The 26,617-nt window shown below is 35.0% G+C and overlaps 1 non-coding gene across 1 annotated transcript; it reads right to left on the bottom strand.

Moving 5' to 3' along the window:
• Window positions 1-10,364: 10,364 nt before the first annotated feature.
• Window positions 10,365-10,471, bottom strand: LOC129064351 (U6 spliceosomal RNA). The gene has a single exon (XR_008528444.1). It is a non-coding gene; the product is annotated as a U6 spliceosomal RNA (small nuclear RNA).
• Window positions 10,472-26,617: the final 16,146 nt, after the last annotated feature.

Raw genomic sequence — 26,617 nt, 5'->3', positions numbered from 1 at the left:
TGACCTTCAAAATATTCTTATAAGGTAGGTAGCACCATTATTGGTCTCATTTTCCAGGCCTAGATATAAGAAGTTGCTTGCACAAGGCCACGCCACTATTGGGGTAGCAGATAATAGAAGATGTTTTAGTAGAATCTATGACTTCTTTTAAGTCTCTTTCAACCTAACTCTATTTTTCGCATTTATGGAAAAAGTTACTCAGGCACAAGAAACTTCAAGTGATGTCAATAAAGAAGAAAATTGACAGTGCTATAAAAGATGTGAGCAATAAGAAATAAAATGGAAATTTAATTCATAGGAGTCAAATTGGTAAATCATTTATGTAAACTTTTTCAATTTATGTTGGAGCTAAGGGCAATATATGTGTAAATTTATCTCAGTATATCAAAAATGAATAAGCCAAACAGAAAATATATTTTCATGTGAAAATAAAAGTTACAGAGAGTTTTAAAATATGCATATATTCCTATTTACATTGGCTTGAAGTTACTGTTTTAAAGATTATTTCATTAAAATATATGCTGTTTTTTTATTTTATCCTCACCTGAGGATATTTTTTAATTGATTTTAGAGAGAGAGGAAGGGCGGGGAGAGACAGAGAGAGAGGGAAACATCGATGTGAGAGATACATTGACTGTACCCTGCCCAGGGATCAACCTGATGATCAAAGATGTTTTAAAATATTTAATAACCTAAAGTCATTTCTAAAAATGTAGAAAAATGAACATTTTTCATAAAAATTAATTTAACTTAAATTTCTTCCATTAAAACTGGGGAAATGGGGACAAACAAACAAATAAAAACTCATAGACACAGACAACAGTGTGGTGGTGACCAGAGGGAAGGGTGTGGGAGGGACGGGTGAGGGGAAGAGAGTCAAATGTATGGTGACAAAAAGATAATTTGACTTTGGGTGGGGAGCACTCAATGCCATTTGCAGATCATATATCATGGAAATATACACCTGAAGCTTATATGATTTTATTGGCCAATGTCATCCCAATAAATTTAATAAAAAATAAAACTGAGATACAAAATAAAATTTAAAAAAACACTTCAATTAAAAAAAACTCTTCCATAAAATTCTTTAAAATATCAAGAGATATTCAAGCATTATTTAACAAATGTAAGAGATTACTGAACTTACAAAATTATTTTCATTCAACAGACTTTCCTGTATGTAAAAGGAAACTAGTATTGTTAAAAAAAAAAGCAAGGATGATGATCCAGTTTTTGATAGTTTGCTCAAAAGGTTAATTAATTGCAAAAAGTAAGTTTACTATTGAAAACCTTTTTTATGGACTTATAATTGCAAGTCAGATTAATTTTTAAAAGATAGCATGTGTGTATAAATGGCTAATTCATGTATTGAGCTGAAGGGAAATTTTTAAACCCAAAAAGCATGGGTCCTTAGAATTGTTGGTTTGTAAGTTCATTTTTTTTTTCAAATTATAAGACGAAGTTTATTTAGAAAGTCACAGTAGTAGAAATGAGCCGGAGAGTCCGTGTAGGCTCAGGAAACAAGTTACAGAAGCAAAAGATGGGTCCCCGGAGCTTAAGAGAGAGAAAGACAAAGGTAATTCTGAGGGAAGGGGAGGGGTAAGGGAAAGGCACCAGAGTGCTCCCAAGAGAGAAAGTGTACATGTACGTTCATTCTAAAAGACTTCTCAAAAACAACATACTTGATCAATTTTTGATGGAGTCATTAAAATTCAGGTTGCCATTTTTGTCAAAGTGATAAAAATGCCTCTCATCTAGAATGCTCAGACATTCAACTAAGAACAGTAGAACCAAGAGACTCATAAAAGGTTTTGGCTTCAAGATTGAAAAAGATAGCTATAAAATCTGGAAACTTGCCCAATATTATGCAGTAGACTTGGATTGTTTTATGATGCAGAATTAAGAAAGAATGTTATAAGTCTAAAGAAGAGTATAATTCCTCATTTTAAAGGAAATCTGAGAGTTAATTTAAAAAGGACTTAGAAAATTTTAAGGATCATGCAATATCTTTCATTCCTGTCTTATTAAAAAGACATAGACAGAAAATGGGTTTCAATTTGCTTTATTTTTATAGCTGAACTTTTTATGTCACTTTTTGAAAGGGATACACAGGGGTGTGTTTTTCTTTCTTTGGGAGTCTTTGAGTTCATTAAAACAATCTATCTATATGAGGCCCAGACACCATTAGATGTTTTTGCTGAGTGATTCTTTTGTCTTTTATCTTCCTTTGAATTATAGATTTTTTAAGTTGTTAGCCTGAACTCTCAGAGAGGTAGTTACAGGCATTTTATTTGTGTTTGCTTCAAAAAGAAGCCATGCAACACCAACTAATTTTGTCTACATGTCCTCTTAGTGATTGCTGACCCTGCAAGTTTATCAGATAAATGTGAGGGATGGCAGACTGCCCGAGTAAGGTACAGCCCTTTAGGTTTCCTAAAAACCACACACAGAGGAGGAACATTGTCAACTTAACCACCAGAATCTTCCCATTAAGTGAGAATTAACCTGAAAGTTAGGATGGGCTGATATTCCTGCAGTGTCATGAAAACAAAGCAGGCACTTTGCCGGAAATAAAAATAAAGAAAAGCTCCTTAGGAATATTCTAATGTTATTTTGTGTGATTAAAGCCAGAAGACATTTCTTAGAAGAATTTAAGAAGAAACACAAGTGTTTTTTGGGAGGGGATGAGAACAGATCATGGACAGAATTGCACAAAAGGCCAAAATTAATTTAGCATTTCTTCCAATAGACTTGCCATATTCTTAATAAACCCTAAATGCTATTCAGCACCTTCCAAAACACTCAGCAAAAAGATCCGAACGTTTCTTAATACAGAGATCTTAAAAGATAGAGCTAGTTTTGATACCTCAGAGATAGCATTGAATAATCAACTCCTAAGCAAAGATGTAAACAGGATGCTTTTTTTCTTTGATAATTTGTCTTTCAGCCAGCCATCTTTCCGTTTTCAGTATTCATTCCTGATAGCACCAGATGGTACATATCTTTATGCTATCTTGGAATTCAACTCAGTCCCATCTACCTTCAACTGGCCTTTCCACAGCGAGAGAGAAAGACAGCAATTGCTCTTGAGATTATTTGGACCCCTGTACCCCAGCGCTCCCACTTTCCAACATTCACACAGCTTGCACAGGTAGAATATTTTAGGCATACAGAGAAAAAAATGTTCTTTGACTCAAAGTCATATATGCAGCCCAAAGCATTGCCAGTAATAAGATCCATACTTTTCAGACCTATATATTTTTTTAAAATTTTTGTTCTTGGTGGCGGTGTTTTAAATTTAATTTTATTCCCTTTTCTTATATTATGGTATTTGACTTTGGCTGCTTTTCCTCAATTACTGATTTGAAATTTATAAAACACTTCGATATTAAATGATATTTAAAAATAAGTCATTATCGATAGTTTATCATTTTAACTTAAGAATGACTTTTAAATTAACTTCCAATATTAAGATTATGGGTATTCCTCTAAGCATGTGTAAAGTCAGCCTCAAATAAATGATACCAAGTTTTGCCACAGTGGAAGGCCAGTGAAAGTTCCATTTTCAATTGGAATTGCCTTACCTGTGTATAAGCTGTCAATAATCACACATTGCAGAGGTTTCATGGAATATCAAAATATTATGACCCTGTCCAAGAACAATGTTCAAGTTCAGGTTAAGATATGGAAAAAAACAAGAGACTAAATGCCAAATAAATAATTGATAACGCTCCAGCAAACATGATGAGTTTGTCTTTTTACTGAAAATTTATCAACTTTCTATTAAAATATCACCAATTCCACTATATATGCATATTTATACAGCTTAACAATTTAGCTATAATGCATAATATGCTTCATACTTTTGAACCTCATGTAAAGGCAGAAGGTTAATAGAATAATTTGACAGAGGAAAAGGCAGTGTGTCAAATCTAATGAGCCTTTGAAAGGTAAGTAACTGATTCTCATGATGGCCATTAAAAATCAAAAGAGTAGGAAAAAAGAACAAATCTTTATTTACATTATGGAAAAAGTATGACTAAATAGAGTATACTACTGTTCACATACAACTACAGGAGAACATCTGGCTTTAACTTCAACATAATAATGCCTCTGTAGAAATTCATACATCATAGGTATCCTAGCTATTATTTCTAGAATGTTTCTGAAGAGATGCCTGTGTATTACTAGCTCTAATGCACATTACAAAAGTTATATTTAACATAATATATTTCTTATATATACTGTATTTATTATATTTCTTACATATACTTATATATTTCACTTAGGAAAAAAGGATATTTGACAGGAATCAGGAAGGAAAAATGATAGTTCTTTATAGTAAAGAAAATGAGGGTAGCAAAGACTACATACCCTACTTTTGATATGTAATAAGGAAGGCATATTCCTATAGCCAATGGCAAGCCAGCCTATTTAAGTAATGTGTTAACCATTTAATCTAATTAATATACTATGATCATCAATCTTATATATATGCTTGGGTTTTTAAGAGTAATCATTTTTTAAAAAAATAACTAGATAAAAGCACTACCAAATAAATAATGTGAGCAAATTAATCCAATTTCATCACAGTTTCTATTTAGGACATAAGAGGTTAACACTTTGAACAATAACATTTTCCAGCCTGTTTTTTAGTCTATAATAAGAGAAAGCAGAAAATATAAAAGTAGGGAATTAAGAGTAACTAGTGGTTATTCCAGAGAAGAAAAGAGTATTTCTGCAGCATACAGAGACCAGAATCTCTATGAAATAGATCTATGTTTCCTGGAAAATCTTCAAAGATTTTTATAAGTATAATAATATGGGTCTATGAAGACTGAGAATTATTACTGAACAAGAAACTGAAATAACTACACAGATTTGCCATATTATAGTAATCTTGTCAAATATTTTCCAACATCTGCCAAGTGAATTAAGGATGATTTTTCTTTTTTTGAGATGGCAAGGATAGAGGGGACAGGAAGATATCCTGCTAGGCCTGACCTAACTGCCATATGACATGTGAGAATAAAACTTGTAAATCACAAGGCAATCAAATGTCAACAATCCCCAGAAACAATAGGTGAAGCCATGCAAGCAAATGAGAAGCTGAATACATCATATTCAGAGTCAATACACTGGGTTTCAAAGTCAGAGAGCCCCAGCTTCCCATACTGACACTACCTTTTAATAGCAATACCACCTGGGGAATTTTAATACCTTCAAGCGTCCAGTTTTCATCCCTAAAATGTAAAGACTCATTCTAGGCACCTTGTTCAACTGGTCATAAAACTGAATGAATGAATGTAAGGCACTATACCTGATATATAGGTGCTTGCTCATGAAAATGTCAGAACTGCTAACTCATTACTAAACTATCAACTACAAAGAAATAAGAAAGGAAAAGGACAAAGCTGCATGGCAAAATACCCTAGTGTTTTTCCACATCAATAATAGCAATAAAAGTAACCATTCAGGACTGTGAGAAAGAATAATCTAACAAAAAGTAGAAAAAAGAGAGGAATATGGGGCTAGACCATTTACAAGGGGGTAACTGATTACTGAGATGTAAATAAAAAGAGTAGGAAAAATGAATAAGGCTTTTATTGTGGCTGTGGGGAGAAGAGAAATTAAGAACTGATAACAATAAAATGTGGGTAAATAAGATGTTTCAAGATGAAAATTAATAATCATCACTTACAATAAATTGCTGTTTAATTTATTACATTATATTGTTTATTAATGATAATATACCTCTTAAAATATGCTTATAATTTTAAATTTCTTAACCATGTTTAGTTGGGTTAGATATATTTTCAGCAAAAACAACTTTATAATGTTCTATAAAATGTGAGCATACATATTTATTATAATACACAAAAATAAAAACCTGATTATATTGGCTATTTTGCTATTTTAAACATACTATAATTTTGTATGCCCTTACACTTTTAATTAGTATAAGTAAATTTATGTGTGCTTATGAACGTTATTGTTAAAGTCCAATGTAAATTATTTCTGCCTTCAGTGTAGCATGTTAGAATACATTTCAGCTAAAGGTGCTAGCTAATTGAAAAAGAAATGTCTTAATTCATTTCACAGGTTTTTAGTTTGTAATATGGTGGCCTCAAAAAACATATGTTACCAACTTAAAAGTTTATTTTAATCTTGCTAAATGTGACAAATTAGGTATTTCTTTCAATGTTTTAAAATCATTTGAAAAAGATAAAAGAAATATTTTTTTCTTTTAACAGAAGTTGTCATTAGATTGTCTCTATTTTATTGTATCATCATAGGAACACTTAACATGAGATCTGCCCTCTAGCCATATTTTTAAGTGTACAATACAGTATGTTATCTGTCGACGCAATGTTGTACTGCAGACCTCTAAAGCTTATTCATCTTGCCTAAATGGAATTTTATACTCAATTTGCTCCTACCCCCAAACCTTAATACCCACCCTTCTATTCTTTATTTCCACAAATGTGACTATTTTAGACACATTATATAAGTGAAATCACACAGGGACTTCTTCTGGGACTGGCTTATTTTACTTCATTTGATGTCCTCAAGCAGAATCTGTCACTTTTTATGTTGAATTTTACTACAAACTTTTAGTAAAAGTTTTTGTTTATTTTTGTTTTCTTTGTTATGTTTATTTTTGTTTGTTTTCTATTTAAATATTAAACATATGTATTTTAAATATTCTCTTTAGGATAAAAAGGGTAAAATGATTTAAACAGTATTTAGCTTTTCCAGAAATGGTAAGGGGTGCTTAGAGAAAATATAAGCGAATCCAGTGGATTTGAATTAGAGGTAAACTGAAGGTTATAAGATCACTAAGTGAGTTAAATGTTGCCATGATAAAAGCAGCATTTAGAATTAAAGTTTGTATGTGGGTGACTTGGAATAATTGTTCTTATAATGATAAGATAATTTCAACAGTAATTTCTTAAAATATACATATGTATCATAGATATAAAAATATCACACCCTATGCTATAAAATGATGTTATAATCTTGGGGCATTTTCATATTTTAAAAAATCAAGTATTTAAAAAGTTAGCTTAAAATAGTAAAGCATTCTCTAAAAATCTACTTTTGATGAACTGGAAAAGCTTAAATAAGCTAATATTTAAGGTAATATTAACAAATAAGGTAATATATTTCAATAAGGTAATATATTACAAATAAGGTAGAACAAATAAGGTAATATATTTCAATAAATAAATGCACGGGCCACTTTTAAATGATTTACCCAAAGATAGGATAAAAATAAAACTTTTAAAAAAATCCACATTTCTAGAGATGATCTTCTTTGGCTTTTTATATGATGGTTAAAGATGAAAGATTCTACTAGTTCATAATTCTGGATGTCCAGAGGGCAGGCAGTCTGGGAAAGTCACGGAAGACCCTGGCTCTTTCTGTCTAAAACTGTGGTCCTTTGCTCAGCTACATCCTCAGGCTGTTTCCTCCTGAAGTTGGAGGAGGTACTTTGGGAGCCATTGCCTCCTCAATTCCGCCTCCTACAAGAGAAGTGGAGAGAGCCTCTCTCTAATAGTAAAAACAAACCAAACCAAATCAAACCAAATCAAACCAAAACCTTTCCACCAGTTTTAATAGCCCAACATTTGTCACATATTCACTTATAAAGTAGTTATAGAGTGTCAATCAAAAATGTGCTTAGAGCTGGGTTTCTGAACCAGTAGCTACAAGACAGGTGGGATTACTATGACTGGCTTAAATGGATCGTAGCCAGGATGTGGAGTTTTGGCCAATGGCCAGTGCAGTCAGTAAGACATGAGATAGATTTGAGGAAATCAAGTGTCATGTCTAGTTCTGCTAACCATGACACTCTTCCTATACAGATATGGAACAATATACAACTCATAGACTATTTGAATTCCAGATATATAGGCTTAAAATGGTTATATTGACTAGCACTTTTGCCTGTTTTTAGCAAAAGACATATTTCTTTGCCCTTTCTACTCCATGCCACACAAATGAAAGGATGGATACCTAATTTGACATTTGGTGATATGGTTGACTAATTTCATTAAGCTAAATGTCACTTAGTGATACTTCAAATCACAAAACAGAGAAGTACATATTCTAAAACTGCATCCCATAACCATCTTATTGTGAACCTACTATTTGTCAGGCAATTAAGTCCAATGAAGTATATATGGTGTTTCCTTCTGATAGATGAAGAAATTATGGCTTAAAAAGGCCAAGAAACTTCCCCAAGTTGACTGAGTTAAGAGATTGATGCAAGACCATAGCCAGTTCCCTTACTATAAGTCCAAATATCTTCCACTGTATGCATTGTAACATGTTCACATTGTATCTATGCCTAACAAGATGCTAAAAGTGGACACTTTCTGCTCAGTTTTGGGAGAGGCCACAATAGCTGAGAACAAAGCAAAAGTGACCAGTATCCCCATATTCCACAGGGAAGAGATAGACCATGAATGCCAGACTGGTGATATTTGTGATCTAAACCTATTTAGTGACCTTTGGCCTATTATTCTCTTCTAGGGTAAGAGATTGGTTATGAAGAAACAAGCAGAGAGACTTTTCTTTTCAGAGAACTTTGTAGGAATGCTATGGCACTTTCCCTCTAATATCTTATACCCGAGAAAATAAGTGTGATTACCTCTCTCTCAAGATAAGTTAGAATCATCAGAAGGACTTCTCCTAGGGACTGACCTCGGCCGCTTAAAGGTTATGGGAGAAGTTGAGACTGAAACTGGACCATACTTTGGAAAATTCTAAAGGTAAGAGACTATATAGCTGGCATTCTGGCTAGAGACACACACAGCAGAGAGGGTTATACTTCTAACAACGATGAGTCAAAAGTTCCTATTTCTAGCTGATCAGATGAGTTTTATTAAGTTTATCCAAATATAGGTAATGTCTGGGGGCTGAAACAAGAGTCATGCATGGCAACCCAGAGGAAATGCATTACCTCAGTAATAATGAGAGAAGCTGGTATCTTTGGTGAACTTCCAAAGTTTCTCAGAAGAAAGTCAGCTTAGAACATCCAGCAATCTCTGAGAACACCAATAACAGAGAACATCAGAATCAAGCAAGCAGAGTTGTTCTTCGCCTTCAGCTCTCTTCTTTTTACCAACTCTGTCTCAGACTAGAAACCACGCAACAGTGAGTAGGGCAGGAGGAGAAAGAAGCGGGAAAAGAGAGTTGAATGCAGCCCCGACTCAGCCATACTGCAGTTTCCAGCCTGAAAGAAGACTGAGTCATAGGAGAGGAGAAAATTAAATGAAAATGAGGAATTGGAAACATATTAGAATGGCCATTTAATTTCTGAAATTAGATTATTATAAGATCCTAAAAAATTTATATTATCTAACAGTGACTAAAGAAGTTGTGGAGCTTGCAGAGATCCATCCAGATAAAAGGATAACACAGCCCACTGTGGAACATGAATAGTTGCTTTCTGAGTGCAGCCTGGGGAGCACTGTGCTTTCGACATGCTGGTACCATACACCCGCGTCCTAACAATAACAACCATCACCTTGTATTTGAATAAATTGCCTTTCCATTAGTATACATTTAGTAACTGGACTTCCTTTTGTATTGAGTAGTGGAGTTACTGCTCACCAAAGAATTAACATTTTGGTGATTACAGAGGTTTGGGTCCAAGCCTTGCTGCTTGCCTGTTCTAGTTTTCCAGTCTTGGATCCATTCACACTTCAGCTTTTCCATTCTCAGTTTCTTTAAGTACAAATAATATAAATATGCTTTCCCTTAACATAGTTTTTCACAGTCAAATATGATTTTATCTCACAGAATATATTTGGCACTATCAGGAGACATTTTTAGTTACAACTGGAAGGTGTTACTGGCATCTAGCAGAAAAAGGTTGGAGGTATTGCTAAACATAGTGCAAAACAGGAGAGTCTCCCACAAAAAATAATTACCTGGCCCCAAAATCAATGTTGCTTAGGGTGAGAGAACCTCCTTTTACACAAGGCCTATTAGCTATAAAATATGTAAAATGTCAACCTCAGGATTTGACAGAGAAGGGACACTTAATGGAAGCTAATGTAACCCTTAGCATGAATGTGACTGCAAGTAATGGAATGTCCAACTTAAACCGGCTTAAAAGAATAGGAAAATTATTAGGTGACACAAGAGGAAGCTGTGGTGAGGACGGGCTTCAGCAGAGACCAGAGGTGCCATCACAGACGTGGATTCCTGACTGTCCTCATGTGCGCAGTGCTAGTTTCCCTCTAAAGTTTGTTCCCCTCACCGTGCAGATGCCAGTGAGTTTAAAGCTACATGTTTTGAGGTTCACATCTAATCAGAAAAAGAAAAATACAGCCTTAATAGTATCTCTCTCTTTAAATATTGAATGTTTCACAATTTTGCGAGTCATTCTTGCACAGGGGCCCTGCTAATCTTCTCTGTATCGTTCCAGTTATAGTGTACATGCTGCCAAAGTGAGCACTGTAATTCTCTTAAATACAAAAATGTTATGTCCCAAATGTGCCAAGCAAACCTGTCCTCAACATGCATTGACCCATCTAAGCCTATTCCGAGACATTCCTGTGGCTCAAATATGTTTAGCTTAAGATAACTAGATGGCGTATAGTGGGAAGTGAATGTGGAGGGGAGAGGACAGCGACAATGACCAGAACTTCTGATTATTACCATCATCATTTTCATCCTTCTTTATTTATAAACATGGAAACCTTAAAACAATAATCTGTAAATTCAAAATGCAGTATCAGAAAAGTGTTAGAAAATAATTACTGATATATTGAGATTGTGTGTCTTCAGAGCAATAAACACAAAGTAAAAGATGGTATGATTGAGGAAATAAGTTGGTTTGACAACAAAGTTTCCAAGAGTGAGGGAGAACATAAAACTTGGAAAAGGAATTTTATCAGATGAAATATTCCATTAAAAAATATAATTTGAAGAGGAGAAGTTAGAATACAAAAGAGGACCATGGAAGAATTATAAACTCTCTCATTTCTGGAAGAACAGTATTCACTTGCAAATTAAGACCAAATGTGATAAGAGGAGAGGTGCTTTTGTTAAGGGAGGATGTTAATAAAGACCAGAGAGGCAGAGCTGGAATTCTGTTTCCCACATAATAAACTGAATTTAAAACCAAAGAATAAGTAAATTAAACACTCCACATGATTGTATCAGAATAGAATGTTGTGATAATTCAATACAGAGGAAGGACACTAGAAGAAAAATTTTAAATGTCAAAGATCTGGTCTTAGAAGAATACCTCTGATTTTTTTTTAAAACCAAACCAGCTCAAAATGGTCATGAGCAGCCATTTATTTGGGGGAGATACTAGATTTGGGGGATACTTTCTAACTCATGTATTTTTCTTTCTTTCCAATTTTTTACATTTCTTTAATATACAATTTCCTTTACTTCATGGATATACTACTCATGACTATGAGGATCCTGGAAATCTTTCTGCCTCTACACATCTTTCCCCTCCAATATTTCACATAACTCCATTAATTGTCTAACTTTTGAAAAGTTTGAAGAATATAGGAGGATGATGAAGTAAAATGTTCTGGAAAACCATGATGAGGTTTAGCATATTTGACCAACAAAAATTAAAATACCACTGACCTCTGCATGTTAGAAAATAACAGATGTCCAATTAAATCTCTATTACAGTGAAGCATCAACAATTCTCTATGGCAAGGTGAGAAATTTAATCTGAAACTGCTAACAAGGAGTAGTTTAGGAAAAACAAACACTATTACTTCAGAAACCATTTTTTGTATGATAATTATGTTCCAAGTATTATGTTCTTGGCTCTGCAGGTAAACAAATGAATGTGTTGATGCTGCCCCCAGCTGATGATTTAATGTAAATCCTTAAGGAGAGGTAAATGCAAATATGTGGGCTCCCCAAAAGAAAGAGAAAAAAGCACCTATGTGCATATTATCTAATAAGAATGGTAATAATGACTCGCAAGCCTATATTCCTCCATATTCAATATCCCATCCATAGAGCAATAACCATGTCCTTGAGCCTTATGTTTTCCATTTCTATGATATCACTAGTTATACATATTTATGCATTTAGTTATACTTTATTTTCGCTGCTACATAGTATTCCTCTGTATAAATATACTTCAATTTACATATTCATTGTTCTGTCAGTGAATGTTTGGATGATTTTTGACTTTTTGCTAATACAAGAAATGTAACCATGACTATGTGTCTCCTCATCAACATTCAGGACAGCTTCTCAGCAATTATATCTTATAGATGAGATTATCAGGTTATAAGGTATGAACATTTCAAATTTACAGGGTAATGATGAATTGTTTCGCAAAGAGATTATACCAATTTACCTCTTACCAGCAGGCAAAATTACAAGTTTTGTTTTATATACTCTAAAAACTTGATTTGTGGATATTTTGGGGTTTACCAACATAATCGATTATCATTTGTGTTTAATTTGTATTTCCCTGAATACCAGTGTTATTGAATATATTTTGATAGGTTTATTAACTATTCTTATTTCCCCTCCTGGAAACATTTCACAGGGTAATTCTGGAGATTTCAGTTTGTGTATAGGAGATTTTTCACAAATCCATTAAACTAACCCTTTGTCAGTTATATGTTTTACATATACCTGCAAGTTTGCATTACTGAAGACAACTTTATGAAATGTTTACACTGAAAAAATCTTAATTTCCTGGACTCATATTTCTCAATATTATTCTATATGACTTGCACATTTTCTCTTTATTGTTAATGTATTGCTTAAATATTTTCCATATATCATACAAATTTCCCTATTATTTTTCAAAAATTTTAAGATTTGTTTTTGTGCACAAATCTTTACTCAAACTGGAACTGAGTTGAAATTACTATAGTCACAAATTTCAAGTAGTTTCAAAGGGATATTTAGCTGTTCCTAAAGGATTATAAATAATCCATTCTTTCTCTCACTGATCTGCAAATATATCTCTATCTTATATAGTTCTTGCAATTATGTGGATTTGTTTGTAGGTCTCTATTTTCTTTCACTGGGCTCTTTCTTGACTATCTCAGTGCTAATGCTGGGTTGTCTTAATAAAATTATATGGCAATTATTATTTAATTTGGCCAAGATCTTAACTTCATTTTTTAAATATGTCTTGGCTCTTCTTGATCCTTTTTCTGTTTTATATTAATTTTATAAATGTCAAGTTTCATGGCAAAGACTATACTTTTGTCTGGAATGGCATTTAACCTACAGATTTTAGAAAAAGGTATTAGAAGAAGGTATCTAGGAATAAAACTAGGAATTTTAGAAAAAGGTATCTAAGAATAAAACTAACACAAAATACAAAATATTTTCTTAGATAAAATTACAATCCTTAGAGAAATTTTTAATACCTTCTTGAAAGACATTAGATGATATACAAAAAATGGGGATATCCCTGGCTTATAGATAACAAGGCTGCTTGGACAAATATTCTTTCAACCTTCCCTTCATTTCTCTAGATATGCCCTGCATATTCCCTATATTTGGTTCCATTGTCTTTTGTGTAGTTTCCTCAGTGCTCCCTTAACTATTTTTATTGTGTCTAATCTGATGTTAATTGGATTATTAATTTCAACATTATTTTTCATTTTCTGAAGTTTCATTTGATTCATTTCCTAATTTGTTTGGCAACTTTTCATAACCTCCTATTCCTAAGATTTATTTTGAATCACACACACACACACACACACACAGATATACAAACACACATACACATATACTGGTTTTCCATTTCTGATATTTTTCTAAACCTGGAAACACTGAGAGACTAACTTTGATTTCCATTAATCTTCTCGGTCTTATTGTCTCATTATAGTTCTTTTTCTCTTCATATTTTCTTATGTTGTAAATTTATGTTAATGAAATCTGATCTGTAAAAAATATTTTAATCTTGTATTAAAGGAGAGTTTCTTTAGAGAGAAACTATGATTGCTTCTGCCAGCTGTCTGTAAGGACTAAAAATCAGGAACTAATTTAAAAACAATTTACACCTTAAGGTTGTTTGGAACCAAAAGTATGATAAAATTCAGGTCACATATATAATCCATGTATCAGTTTGAGGTTTTTGAATTCTCAGGAGACTATCTATCTATACACCCATTTACTGTCACTCTCCAGGACTTTGGCTTTAAATAGACAACTCCAATGAGTCACCCAATTGTATATATGTCCTTGTTTTGTCTCCTTTTTCCTGTATTGTATACACTCAGTCAAAAAATGAAACCTTAAAATCTCTCCAAAAGCAAATAACAAGTTTATAAATTGCTTATCTCTCTCTATGTTCCTATTTTCACTTCATGTTTTGATTCAGTTAATACCCATTAGTTTCCTGTGAGGGGTGTGTGTGTGTGTGTGTGTGTGTGTGTGTGTGTGTGTGTGTGAGAGAGAGAGAGAGAGAGAGAGAGAGAGAAAGGGATTTAGAACTGTTTCTTATTTACACTAAAATATTTCTTCAGTGTATCTGGTCTTCCTTTCTGACAGAAACTCATAATCAAAATTTCAGTATATATTTCTAAATTGTTATTTTTGAGTGATTTAAATAATTAAGAGCTATTAAATTATACATCATTATATAAATGTAAATGTAAAATAAAATGCATTTCATGTTATACTTCTTTCTTGATAGTTATATCAAAGTGAACTGCTGTTACCTTCATAAAACAGTGTCTTATGTTGTTACTCTAAGCACATTTGCATTAATAGGAAACTTTCTACTGGGTACATATTTGACAGAATATAATGATACTAGCTATTTCAAAAAAGTTTCAGAAAATGTATACTAATACATTTAATATAAATGTATCAGACTTGGTTCTGAGATAATTTTCATAACCCATGATTCAGGAATATGCCATTAATGAAATTACACTAATATGAGGTCCTTTCAAAATGTTTCTGAACTAAGGCTGTTGGTCAGGATCTAGAAGTATTTCACAATAATGTCAGCAGTAATGTACTGTATTGACTTCCAGGTAGTTACAAACTGGAGCACAGAAATTGCTAATCTAATATATTTATATCATTGCTTTAAAAATGTCTTGTCAAAACAATCCTGATAGACAGCTTTTAAAAGTTATCAATTACACAGCATATTATTCCTTAAAAAACAATTACATATTCTCTCATTATATTTAAGATCAGAATAGATAATAATTTATACGTAATATTTCAGTTGCTCTTTCTCAGAGGGAGAAATCTGAACTTAGACACTGGCTTTTAATATTATGGTTGGTTTGTTTTGTCTCACTTTTTGTTTTTTGGTTGTTGTTTCTTTCTTCAGGTATGCTTATAGGTAGTGATAAAGTTGCTTATTAGGTTAGAATACATTATATGTTCCTTTACATCTTTAGATTGGGGTAAATTTTACATTTTTATACAAGATGGTCAATCCAAAAAGTATCCAGCCATGTAAAATGAAAAATAGAGACACATAATTGAAGAAGATACAAAGTACAAGAAACATTGTACATAGGACAATGACGCCCCAGTCTCCTTCAAAGTAGGCACCTTGAGACCTCACATAGCTCTCCCAGCATCTCTTTCACTCTTCAAAACACTCTGCAAATTCCTTTGTTGGACTCACCATCAGCTGCGCCATCTTATCTTTCTGAATCTCATTGATGATCTGAAATCACTTCCCTTTTGAAGATGATTTTAGTTTTGGGGAAAGTCAGAAGTTGTAGACTGCAAATCTAGGCTGTAGGGGGGCTGAGTCACTTGGGTGATTTGATGTTTTGCCAAAAACCTCTGCACCAGACGTCGTGCATTAGCAGGAATATTGTCAATGAAGCTGACAGTCACCAGTTGTCCATAGATGTGGCCATTTTATTCATATTGCACTTCTCAATTGACAAAAGACATTGAGGTAGTACTCCTTACTAATTTTTTGGCCTGGAGGGGCATGGCTGTGAAGAACAACACCTTCCCAATCAATAAAACACAGTTAGCATGGTCTTGATCTTGCTGCGACCTTGCCGCACCTTCTTTGGGCATGGAGAACCAGGCAACTTCCACTGGAATAACTGGGCGTTCGTTTCTGGATCACAGCCATAGACCCACGATTCATCTCCAGTTATGAACTTCTTGAGGAAATCTGGTTCATTCGTAGAGGTTTGAATCAAATCATTAGTTCATGCATCATGGTGTTCCTCTGCTCAGGTAGCAGAAGCTGTGGAACGAATTTTGTGACAACACGTTTCATGCCAAGAGCCTGTGTCAAAGTCTTGGACACAGTAGATTTTGGAATCCTCAGGCGAACTTCTAGTTCTCTCACTGTCAGTCACCAATCTTTGTTGATTGCAGCCCATACACATTCAACATTCTCAGATAAACACGTGCAGGCCTTCCAGAATGTGTGATAACAGGGGAAAGAAGGGAAGGGGCCAGTCAAAGGACATGTATAAAGGACTTATGGGCGTGGTCAACAGGGTAGGGATTTACTGTGGGAGTGAGGGGGTGGAGGAAAAGTGGGACAATTATAATCAAACAACTAAAAAATAATACTTTTAAAAAATAATTTTTTTCTGGTTTACTGAGGTTAAGCTATACTGCATAGGCATCACTAGAATTAAAATGAAATAAAATATTTTTAACTTTAATTAAAAAAATCCAAGCAAGTATAAAATAAAGGCGGATGTCATATAGTGTCATTTTGCACATATAAAAAGAAATTCAATACCATGGTTAATGCTATAAAAACACCAGTAAGCAAATCTTTAATAATGATAAAACACTTCTTTTCCACATTTTGGGAAATACTTAAAGTAAAATATGAGAAATATTCTTACATGGCAAATTCAATATATAGAGTATTTTCCTATCAATACATATATAAACCATGTGAAGAATGAAAAGTTATTTCAAGTTATAGCCCTCAGAAACCCAGTGGGATTCCAGGTCAGGATCTAAAAATATACAAGATGAATCTGGATCATATAATTTAGTAAATAAGCAAGGAAGACTACTGAGTTATAATCAAAAGGACTTCCAAAGCAACTAAAAGAGCTTATACTAGCCAAATATGGAGTAACAAGAATAGTGCTACTCAACAAGCAGTCAATTCAACCAATTAAAAAAACATACTGGTTAGGTTTTGAGGTTTCCAGGAAACTGAAATATTTTGAAAAATGTAAATAAATCAAAAGATTCAAACACTTATCCTGCTTTTCCTCCATAAGAACTGTTAGAGTGGCAAAAGTAGGTTTACAGTTCTGACTATGTAAAACAGTTTATTCTTGTATTATTATTTATTTTTGCATTCTTTATTTGTATTACAACTGTAAACCTACTTTTGCTCCCCCATAATGAAGTGTATAAGATACCTGATGAGAGTAAATTTTGCCTTCTAGAATTTCTGCTAATAGATAAAGAATGATAAACCTAGTATATCACCACTTTGTAAACCCTAATGAAATAATGAATCTCAATAATGATTTAAAAAAACACTGAATATAAGATCTTGTTTACAAAATCATAATCATGAGAAGAACTTTATAAAGCAAATATGAAAATTTGAAAACTGATCTGATATTTCATATATAAGAAAAGTAATGTTATTTTTAGGAATGATAATAGTAATGAAAATTATTAAAACAAAAAGTCCTTAATCTTTAGAAATGCATGCTCAAACATTTACAGATCAAATATGATGTTGAGGGTTTTTTTAAGTAATGTGTGGTAGTAGAAAGTGATTAAGCAAATGAATGATAAAAGAATAGTCATTTTGGTGAAAATTAATGAAGGTGGGTAATGTGTATTTAGGGGTTTATTATACTGTTCTTTCTATTTTGTAAAATGTATGTTTGAAGTTTCCTGTAACAAAGATAGCAACATTATTTAAAAGGTAATGCAGTATGATTCCCATTAGGGATGTTTATCCCTAAAATAACAACTTTATTAACACCAAAAAACAAGTACAAATACATAATTCTTTACTGTACTAAATTGACAGTCTTTTTTTATGTCAAAATTGGTGTTGATAAGTTGTTAACTCTTTAATTAGTATTGTTTTTTATATGTCATCTTATTTATTGTTCTAAACAATTAACCCACATGATATTTAAATTTCAGTAGATGTTTCATTTTTTAATACCTATAAATTTGATGAAGGGCCACCCAATTAGTCATGTAAGAGCCAGAAAACTCTTCTTTAGCAGGACAGGTAGTCATATTTTGGTTTTTGTGGCAATACAATCTGTTATAACTACTCAACTCTTCTAATATTGCACAAAAGCAGCCATAGATGATACACAGATGAATAGGCATGACCGTGTTCTAATAAAACATGGGCTGGGTTTGGCCTGTGCAGTAGAGTTTGCTACCACCTAAAAATTATTACTGCAAATCAATAAATGGTGTTGGCAAAAGAATAGGAAATAGATAATAAGAAGTCCAAGAATTGATATCAATATATATGAAAATAGAATAAATAGGAGGTTGATATTTTAATTTAGTGAGAAAAGATTGATAAATTTTATTTTAATCAATAATGGCAACATGTCTAAATATCCATTAAGATAAAAGGCAATTAGGCCCTTAACCACATTATTTACAAAAGTATGTATGGATTGGTTAAATATTTAAATATACAGAATAAAGCAATAATAGTCTTAAAAGTACTTTATAAAATCATGTGCATCCAATGATTTGGGAAGAATTCCTTAAAAACGCAGAATGCTTAGAGGAAAAGGATGTCTTTGGCTATATAAAAATTACAACTTTTATACAGTAAAACATTTCACAAACAAAGTGAATAGACAAATGATACACCAGGACTAATATTTGCCATGTAGGCAGCAGGAAGTACATAAAATTTAACAGAAAAGACAATTCAATAGTAATATAGGAAGGGGTGGCAATGAATGACTGTGTCCTCCTAACATACCCTTGCCTTCTTTGTTAGTATCAGAGACCTGTTGTTAAGTCAGCCATTCTCCCCAAAATGTAAAATACTACATTTAACAAACTATACATAACTATGTGCAGCAGTATCTACCTTCTAGCCAGTGTAACATAGGCAAAAAAAAAAAAAAAAACTAATATGTGCATCTAAGGATGATATATTTTAAAGGAAGGGAGCACTTAACTCCTCTTCTTTCTGCTTCTAGGTGTCTGGTAATCATTGACTAAAATTCCAGCAGGTGGTAGTGCCCCGAGTAGAAGATAGTAGCATGGCAGAATGCACACTGGACCCGGAACCCAGGTCACAGCAGAAAGCCATAATACCTGCACTGCCTACTGCTGTCTCTCACTTATAACAAAGAGAATCAGACTTCTATATGGGTTGATGTACTATACTCTCAATGTTTTATTTAATGCAGCTGAATCTAGTTCCAGTCAACAATAAGAAAACAATTCCCATAAAAACAAAATCAATAGCCAATAAATAAACAAAAAGATGGTCAAACTGAAATTAACAATAACATAGTAGATAATATACATCAGATTGATAAAAATTTAAATAATTGATAATAACAGCAGATGGCCTGGATATGAGGGGATACTCACATAGTGCCAGAGGATTGTGATTTTTTAATAGACTTTTTAGAAACCAAATGGATAACATTAACTGAATCTTTGACCCAAAATTCCTCCCTGGGAAGCTATCCATCCAAAATATAATAATTTAAAGATTTGAGGGTTAAGTACAGGTTCTGGGTTACAGTATATTTATAGTGATAAAAACCAATAGAAATAATATAAATGATATCAATGAGTATATGGAATATATTATTACCAGATTTATTGTAAAGGAATTTAAGAAGCTAATGGGAAGCACACTAGTTGACATGACAGGATTTCCACAGATATGTTTAAATAGTGTGTGTGTGTGTGTGTGTGTGTGTGTGTGTGTGTGTAGAGCTTGGGTATGTTTAATAGACATGAAAAAATCTGTCTTACACAATGCAGAAAATGATGTATGTATAAACTATACATATATCATTTAGTACAAATATGTAAACCTGTATAATTATCTATGAGATATATGAGCATAATGAGGAATATGAAATTATAAGCATATTGCCATGATTACCTGGGGTAGAGAAAAAGTCTGATGTGAAGTAGAGCTAAGCAAAGAAGAGAAAAATATATTACATTCCTCAGGGAAGAGTGTATACAAAGGCTTATCTAATACTATCATTGTTATATCTATGTATGGGTGTGTGTGTATGTGTATGTGAGAGAAAATGAGGAAGAAATGATCACCAGAATACTAATAGCTACTTCAGAATGATTATTAAAGATATTTCATAGCACACGCTAATATTGTAGAAAGAAACAAATAAACCAAAACTCCATAATAATTTACCCCTATAATTAATGGATGATATGTATAGCTGACTGCCCTGCATATATCACTTCAACAAAGTATATGTCACATCTATCGTTTGTTTTTCAAGAGCACTTGAACTGTGGGCAGACAGAGGCCAGAAACCTAATTATTAGCCAAAGAATAAATGGGAAAGTTCATGGTCCCTCACACTGCTGGATTTGGTGGCTACAAGATTTAAAAAACCAGCCAAGGAAGTGAGTTGTTAGAAGGAAACTTGTCTTAAATATTGACAATTTACAAACCTGTGAAACAAGCTTACAAATTAACAAAAACATTCCTTTAAAAAAGTAAAAAGATAAGAAATTCCCCTAGCAACTGATACAATAGGTGACACTATATTTTGGACAAGAAGATAAAGAAAATGATGTCAAGTATAAGAACAAGTCTAGAAAACTGAGGTGAAATTCTCATTGGTAGCTAGGTACAAATAACATGGTACCAGATATAAAGTACTGAGATGAGACAACGTGAGTGGAAAAACATGTGGTTTACTCTGGAAATTGTTAATAACTCCTGAACTACAGTTATGGCTGCTGACATCTAAGGATGGCCTCCATATAAAGAGAATAAAATAAAACTCTCCATTTAAATTCAAAGAAATACAATGCAATAGGCATTTGGAAAGACCTATTTTGTCCACTGTTCCCCCCAGACTTCTTTTTAAAAATTTATTGTCCTTCATTCTCTTCTTGTGCAGACAGATCTCCTTGAATCTATAATATAAATGGTCATTCCCTGGGTAGACAATTCTAGGGTAAATAATAGATCAAACTAGATTGGAATGATAATCAAGTCAAACACAGATTTTTTAAAGAACCTCTCTACCCTTATGCTGTGCATGACATTGCTCTCGAGCATTAGGTCCTATTAAAAGGTAAATTTCTAAAAAAAAAAAAAAAAAAAGGTCCAATGAAAAAAATAAAAAGGTAAGTGATTTCCCAATATGGCTGTGCATAATCTCAAATCAGTGGACATGTATCAGTCTCCAGCATATGGTTGCTTCTTTCTTATAGCTCGGGTTCACAGGTCCATGAATTTATGCTCCACTAGCCTAGAGGTCTTAGTTACAGAGGAAAGAATGCTTCCTCCAAGACACATAACAGATGGCCACCTGTCCATTTTGGGCTCCTCTTGCCTCTGAATCAATGAGCAAGCAAGAAAGTTACAGAGTTGACTAGGTGATTGATCTTGAATACCAAAGTAAAATTGGAATACTACTCCACAATGAAGGTAAGGAGGAGTATGTCTGCAATACAGCAGATCCTTTAGGATGCCCATCTCTTAGTATCACCATGACCTGTGATTAAGATCAATGGAAAAATACAACAATATAATCCAGGTAGAATTACTAATTGCCTAGACCCTTCAAGAATGAATCATCCTTGAGGTGCTTGCTGAAGGCAAAGGGAATACAAAACAATAGGTAGGAGAAAAAAACGAGCTATGAAAACCAGCTTACAACAACGTGACTAATTACAGAAAAAATAGTAATTATCATGAGTATTTCTTCCTCATTATGAATGGTTGTATGTACATATACACGTATTAAGCAAACAACTTTGTTTTCTTTCCTCTCTTATTCCCTTATCATGTAACCTAAGTTGTATTGACTTTACATCAGGAGTTAAGTATTGTTAATTTTACATCATAGTATTCAAGCTACAGAATACCAAAAGAGTAAATATCATTCAAGGACTTTACATTTTCATCTGGGGAAGGGATTACTGTTTGCACTTGTATTTTGGATGGCTGTATCATATTAGGTGGAATTAGAACCTTGTCATTGTTTTTATTTGGAAATTAAGGTGGTTTAAGACGATGCACATAGTTGTCCAATTGACAAAGGGAGTCCAGATAGCTAGGTGTGTTTGTAAGGTTGTTTCCAGAAGAGATTAGCACTTGAATTGGTAAACTGAGTAAAGCAGATAACTCTCCTCACTGCAGGTGGGCATTAGCCAATCTGTTGACAGCCCAAATAAAACAAAAAATGTGAAAGAAGACAAATTCCATCTGTCTGCTTTAACTCAGATACCCATTTTCTCCTATCCTCAGACATTGGTACTCCTGATTCGTGGGCTTTCAGAATTAGAGGGGGACTTATACCAGCTTTTCTGGTTCTCCATCTTGCAGTTGACAGGTATTGGGACTTTAGGTTTCCATAGCCCTGTGAACCAATTCTTGTATTTCTCTTCTTACATATATTTATATACTATATCCTATTGTTTCTGTTTCCCTGGAAAACCCTAATATACAATTGTATCTTAAAATAAGACTGGCCCATGACAAATCGTAAATCAGAGCCTTAATTGTATAATGTACCATGACAACAGATTGGAAAATGTTTCTAATTGTATACAATAGGTACTTCTGAAAACTAGATTAAGGAGCACAAAAATTACCTCAGACTTACATAAACAGAATCCCAACCAGGCTACCTAAAACATTTGGAGGCGAGCTCCCAGGAATAATTTACTAATATGAAAATGTGTGCCAAATCTTATATATGCCTGAATCAGAAAGGTGAAGGATAAAAGAAATTACTTTCCATGAAGAGGAAGCTTTTGGCCACATCATTTGGTGAAAAGTTAGCCCCCTCCACTTCAGGTGATACTAACCTAGTTCTAAAGTCCAAAGAAACTGATTACAGTCTCAACTAGGGATACATTCCCTTGAGGGCCAACTTGATGTGAAAACATCTAAAATACTATTTTCAATGTGATAAATGCATCTCAGAACCCTGAACGTGTCTGATGTCCCATTTTCCCATATCTATGTGAATCATTTACTGCCAGCCTGTAACAAACTATGTAGATGGCTAAGTATATATTGGGTTGGCCAAAAAGTTTGTTTAGTTTTATCCATATGATGGCTCTCATAGTGTTTAGTTATCTTTAACTTCATTTGAAACAATTTTTTTAGATTGCATTGTGACAGCTGTCATATCAGCGTGCATTTAAAAATACTTACCAAAATTGGTAAATTTCCCTGCAGCCATTTTAATATTGAATATGGGAGAAAATATGCAGTATTTTTGGATTATGCTTTATTATTTCAAGAAAGGCAAAACCATAACTGAAATGCAAAAAAAAAAATGATTTGTGCAGTGAATGGAGAAGGTGTTAGGACTAATTAAATATGTCAAAAGTGGTTTGTGAAGTTTCTAAGTACTATTGACATTTTGGCCACGTAATTCCTTGCTGTGGGTCTGTCTTATGCATTGAAAGATGTTTAGCAGCACCTCTGGCCTCCACCTACTAGAATCCAGTGGCGGGAGATCACTGACATACTCAGTATATCCAAATCAATAAAGTTATTGGTGAAAATGAAAAAGGTGTCTTTTATTTTACAGAAAAAAACTAAATGGACTTTTTGGCCCACCCATATATCGTACTCATAGGAAGAAGTCACCTCTTTACCTGAAAACAATGAGTATATATTATTTTTAATCCTCACCAGAGGACATGCTTATTGATTTTAGAAAGAAAAGAAAGGCGGAAGAGAGAGAGAGAAACATCAGAGAAACATTGATTCGTTGCTTTTGGTATGCACCCAGACTAGGGATTGAACCTGAAACCCAGGTGTGTCCTGACTGAAGATCAAACCTGCAACCTTTTGGTGTATGGGACAATGTACCAAACAACTGAGCCACCCAGTCTGGGCGACAAAGATCTTTAAAATGATATAAGTTTTTCTTAATTCCAAGGAACTCACAATTGTAAGAGCCATCTAGTTTCAGAAGGAAAAGGAATTAAATATTAAAATATTTAAAAGTAAAATAAATATGCTGAGGAGAGTTAAATTAGCAAACTATTCACTTCCTAAATATAATGAGAGATAAAAAAAGATATTCAGCCCCTTATGACCTGGGAGAAGGAAGTATTGTCATTGTCAACACTTAAGCTAACTATAAATGTAGTGAAACAAAGAAAAGAGAAGGTGTAATGAAATACATGTTTTTTCCCAAGGAAAGTCAAATTTAAAAATGCAGCAGTTCTCATACAGAAATGTTAAAAATACATGCATTCTTTCTGACCCCTTATTAAAATCAATAAGGGCTGGATTGGTATCCATCATCTACGGTTAAACAATTCAGGGGTAGGCAAAGGGGAGTTAACAGTCTCAATTCACTGGTCTTCCCCATCTCCTCCTTCAGAAAAAAGGCTTGGAATTGAGCAGAGGAAACAGTACTTCAAAGTGAAGGACACTCTATATTTATACACTGAGTTTTAATTCAGTTAAGAGTTAAGTATACTGGAGATTGGAAAGATGGCGGAGGAGTGAAAGGGAGTCACGCTGACCTCCTCCCAAAACCAAACTGGAATTGCAACTAAATAATGGAGTAATCACCTGGAAAGCAGTGGAGCAATAGTGGGAGAGGAGCCTTGGTGCCGCGGACAGTGGATTCTACTCTCACACATCCCAACGGGTGAGAAGTGCGGTGGAGGCCCGAGAGGGTGGGCTGGGTGCCCACGGGCACTGGCACCAGAGGGACATTGAAACGGCCAGTTAGGGTCCCCCCGAGAAGAACGGGATCTGAATCATAAACAGGAACCCCTAAACTACAGCAGCTAAAGCCGAGAAAATACAGACAAAACGCAACCCTGAAAGCTTAGGGGTGCTCTCTGCCAGAGACAGGTGGCTGGGGATGCAAAAAGACATTTAAAGGGCAAACGCAAAAGTTGCAGCGGCAGCCACCCTCCTTGATCGCTGGGTACAGGCGGCAGCAGGGTGGGCTGGTGCCTGGGAAAAGACTGGTGAGGAAAACTTTGTGAAGAGAACTGACAGGGCGGCCGGTGGAGCCCGGGTGATAACGCACTTCCCACTCTGCAGCTACCATCTCGCTCAGGCATAAGGGAATCAATTAACCTGCCTTTTGTGCGCTCAGCACACAGCTTGTACGCATGTGAGCTGCGGGGCTGAGTGCAGACTGGATGGGAGAGCCTTGAGGAGACACTGGAGACGCAGGCATTGGGGAAAGAACGGGAGGAAGAACCGGGGAGTCCCGACTCCCTCCCCGTTCGGTAGTCTCCATTGTGGGCTGGAAAGGCGCGACCCCAAAGAGGCAGAAGCGGGGCGCGCATGAACCAGACTGCCTGCGATTGAAACGCAGTCCGCACAGGGGTTGGATCCCTGGCCGAAGGGGTCACACAACTGCCCAGAGGCCCCTGAGGGGAGACTAGAAATGGAGGCATTGGGGAAAGAACGGGAGGAGGAACCGGGGAGTCCCGACTCCTTCTCCTTGCCGAAGTCTCCATTGCGCGGGAAGAGGCCACACCCCCAAAGAGCCAAAAGCTGAAAAGCAAATATAGACACCCCCAAAACACCCAGAACAGGCGCGCACACTTGCGCCGAGTGACCGGCGAGGGTTGGCGAGCGTGTGTGTGACCCACGCGGGCTGGCGAATGCTTGCACCTGCCGGCAAGGCCTCACACACACTGGCACCCATACGGCCTGCGAGGGAGTGCACAGAGGGGCAAGGGCAGGCGTAAATTGACCTGCCCGCTGCGACTGCGGAGCGGCCCACAAAATAAGTACAGCTGCCCAGAGTCCCTGGAGGAGAGACCAGAAACAGGATTAACCGGAGAGTCCTAGAGCTGATTTCCTCCCATTTCCGTAGTCCCCATTTGGCGAGGGCAAGCAACGCACCCAAAGAGCCAAAAGCGGGGAAAACACACAATAGAAGACCCTACACTGACCAGTGCCGCGAAGCTCGCGTGCCACGGAGGCCAGATGAGTACATGAGGTCGCGAATAAGCCCCCTGGTATGGGGCAAGCACATGCGAGCCCAGGCAGGTGGGGGACCCTGCCGCGCTGGGAACGCGCTCAAGGAGCCCCGGTGAGAGCGCAGAGAGATCCCAAAAATTAGCCCAGCCCTGACCGAAGGGGTCACAGAGCTGCTCCAAGCAGGAGTCAGACACAGGCATTAGACTCCTGAAAGACTCAAACAAACAACCCAAGGCCCTATAGGGTCAACAACTGACATCATCAGAGGCAAGCCCAGAAAGAAAAGGACAAAAATACTTAACAGACTCTCACAAAAATAGGAAGAAAAAGAAGTTCCCCACAAATGAGTGGAAAAGGGGACTCCCCACAGAGAGAGCTAAATGAAATAGAGGCAAGGGAACTATCAGATATGGAATTCAAAACAATGGTTCTAAGGAAGCTCAATGAGCTCAGCCAGCTCAAAGAGAACTATGAGAAACTGCAGAGAAACTATCAGGATCTTACAGCAAACTATATCAGCCT

Source organism: Pteronotus mesoamericanus, unplaced genomic scaffold (genome assembly GCF_021234165.1).
Source record: "Pteronotus mesoamericanus isolate MK-2021 breed Mesoamerican mustached bat unplaced genomic scaffold, CSHL_Meso_final contig_100, whole genome shotgun sequence".
Lineage (NCBI taxonomy): Eukaryota > Metazoa > Chordata > Mammalia > Chiroptera > Mormoopidae > Pteronotus > Pteronotus mesoamericanus.
The sequence above is the reverse complement of the archived record's forward strand: the minus strand, read 5'-3'. Positions and strand labels throughout refer to the sequence as shown.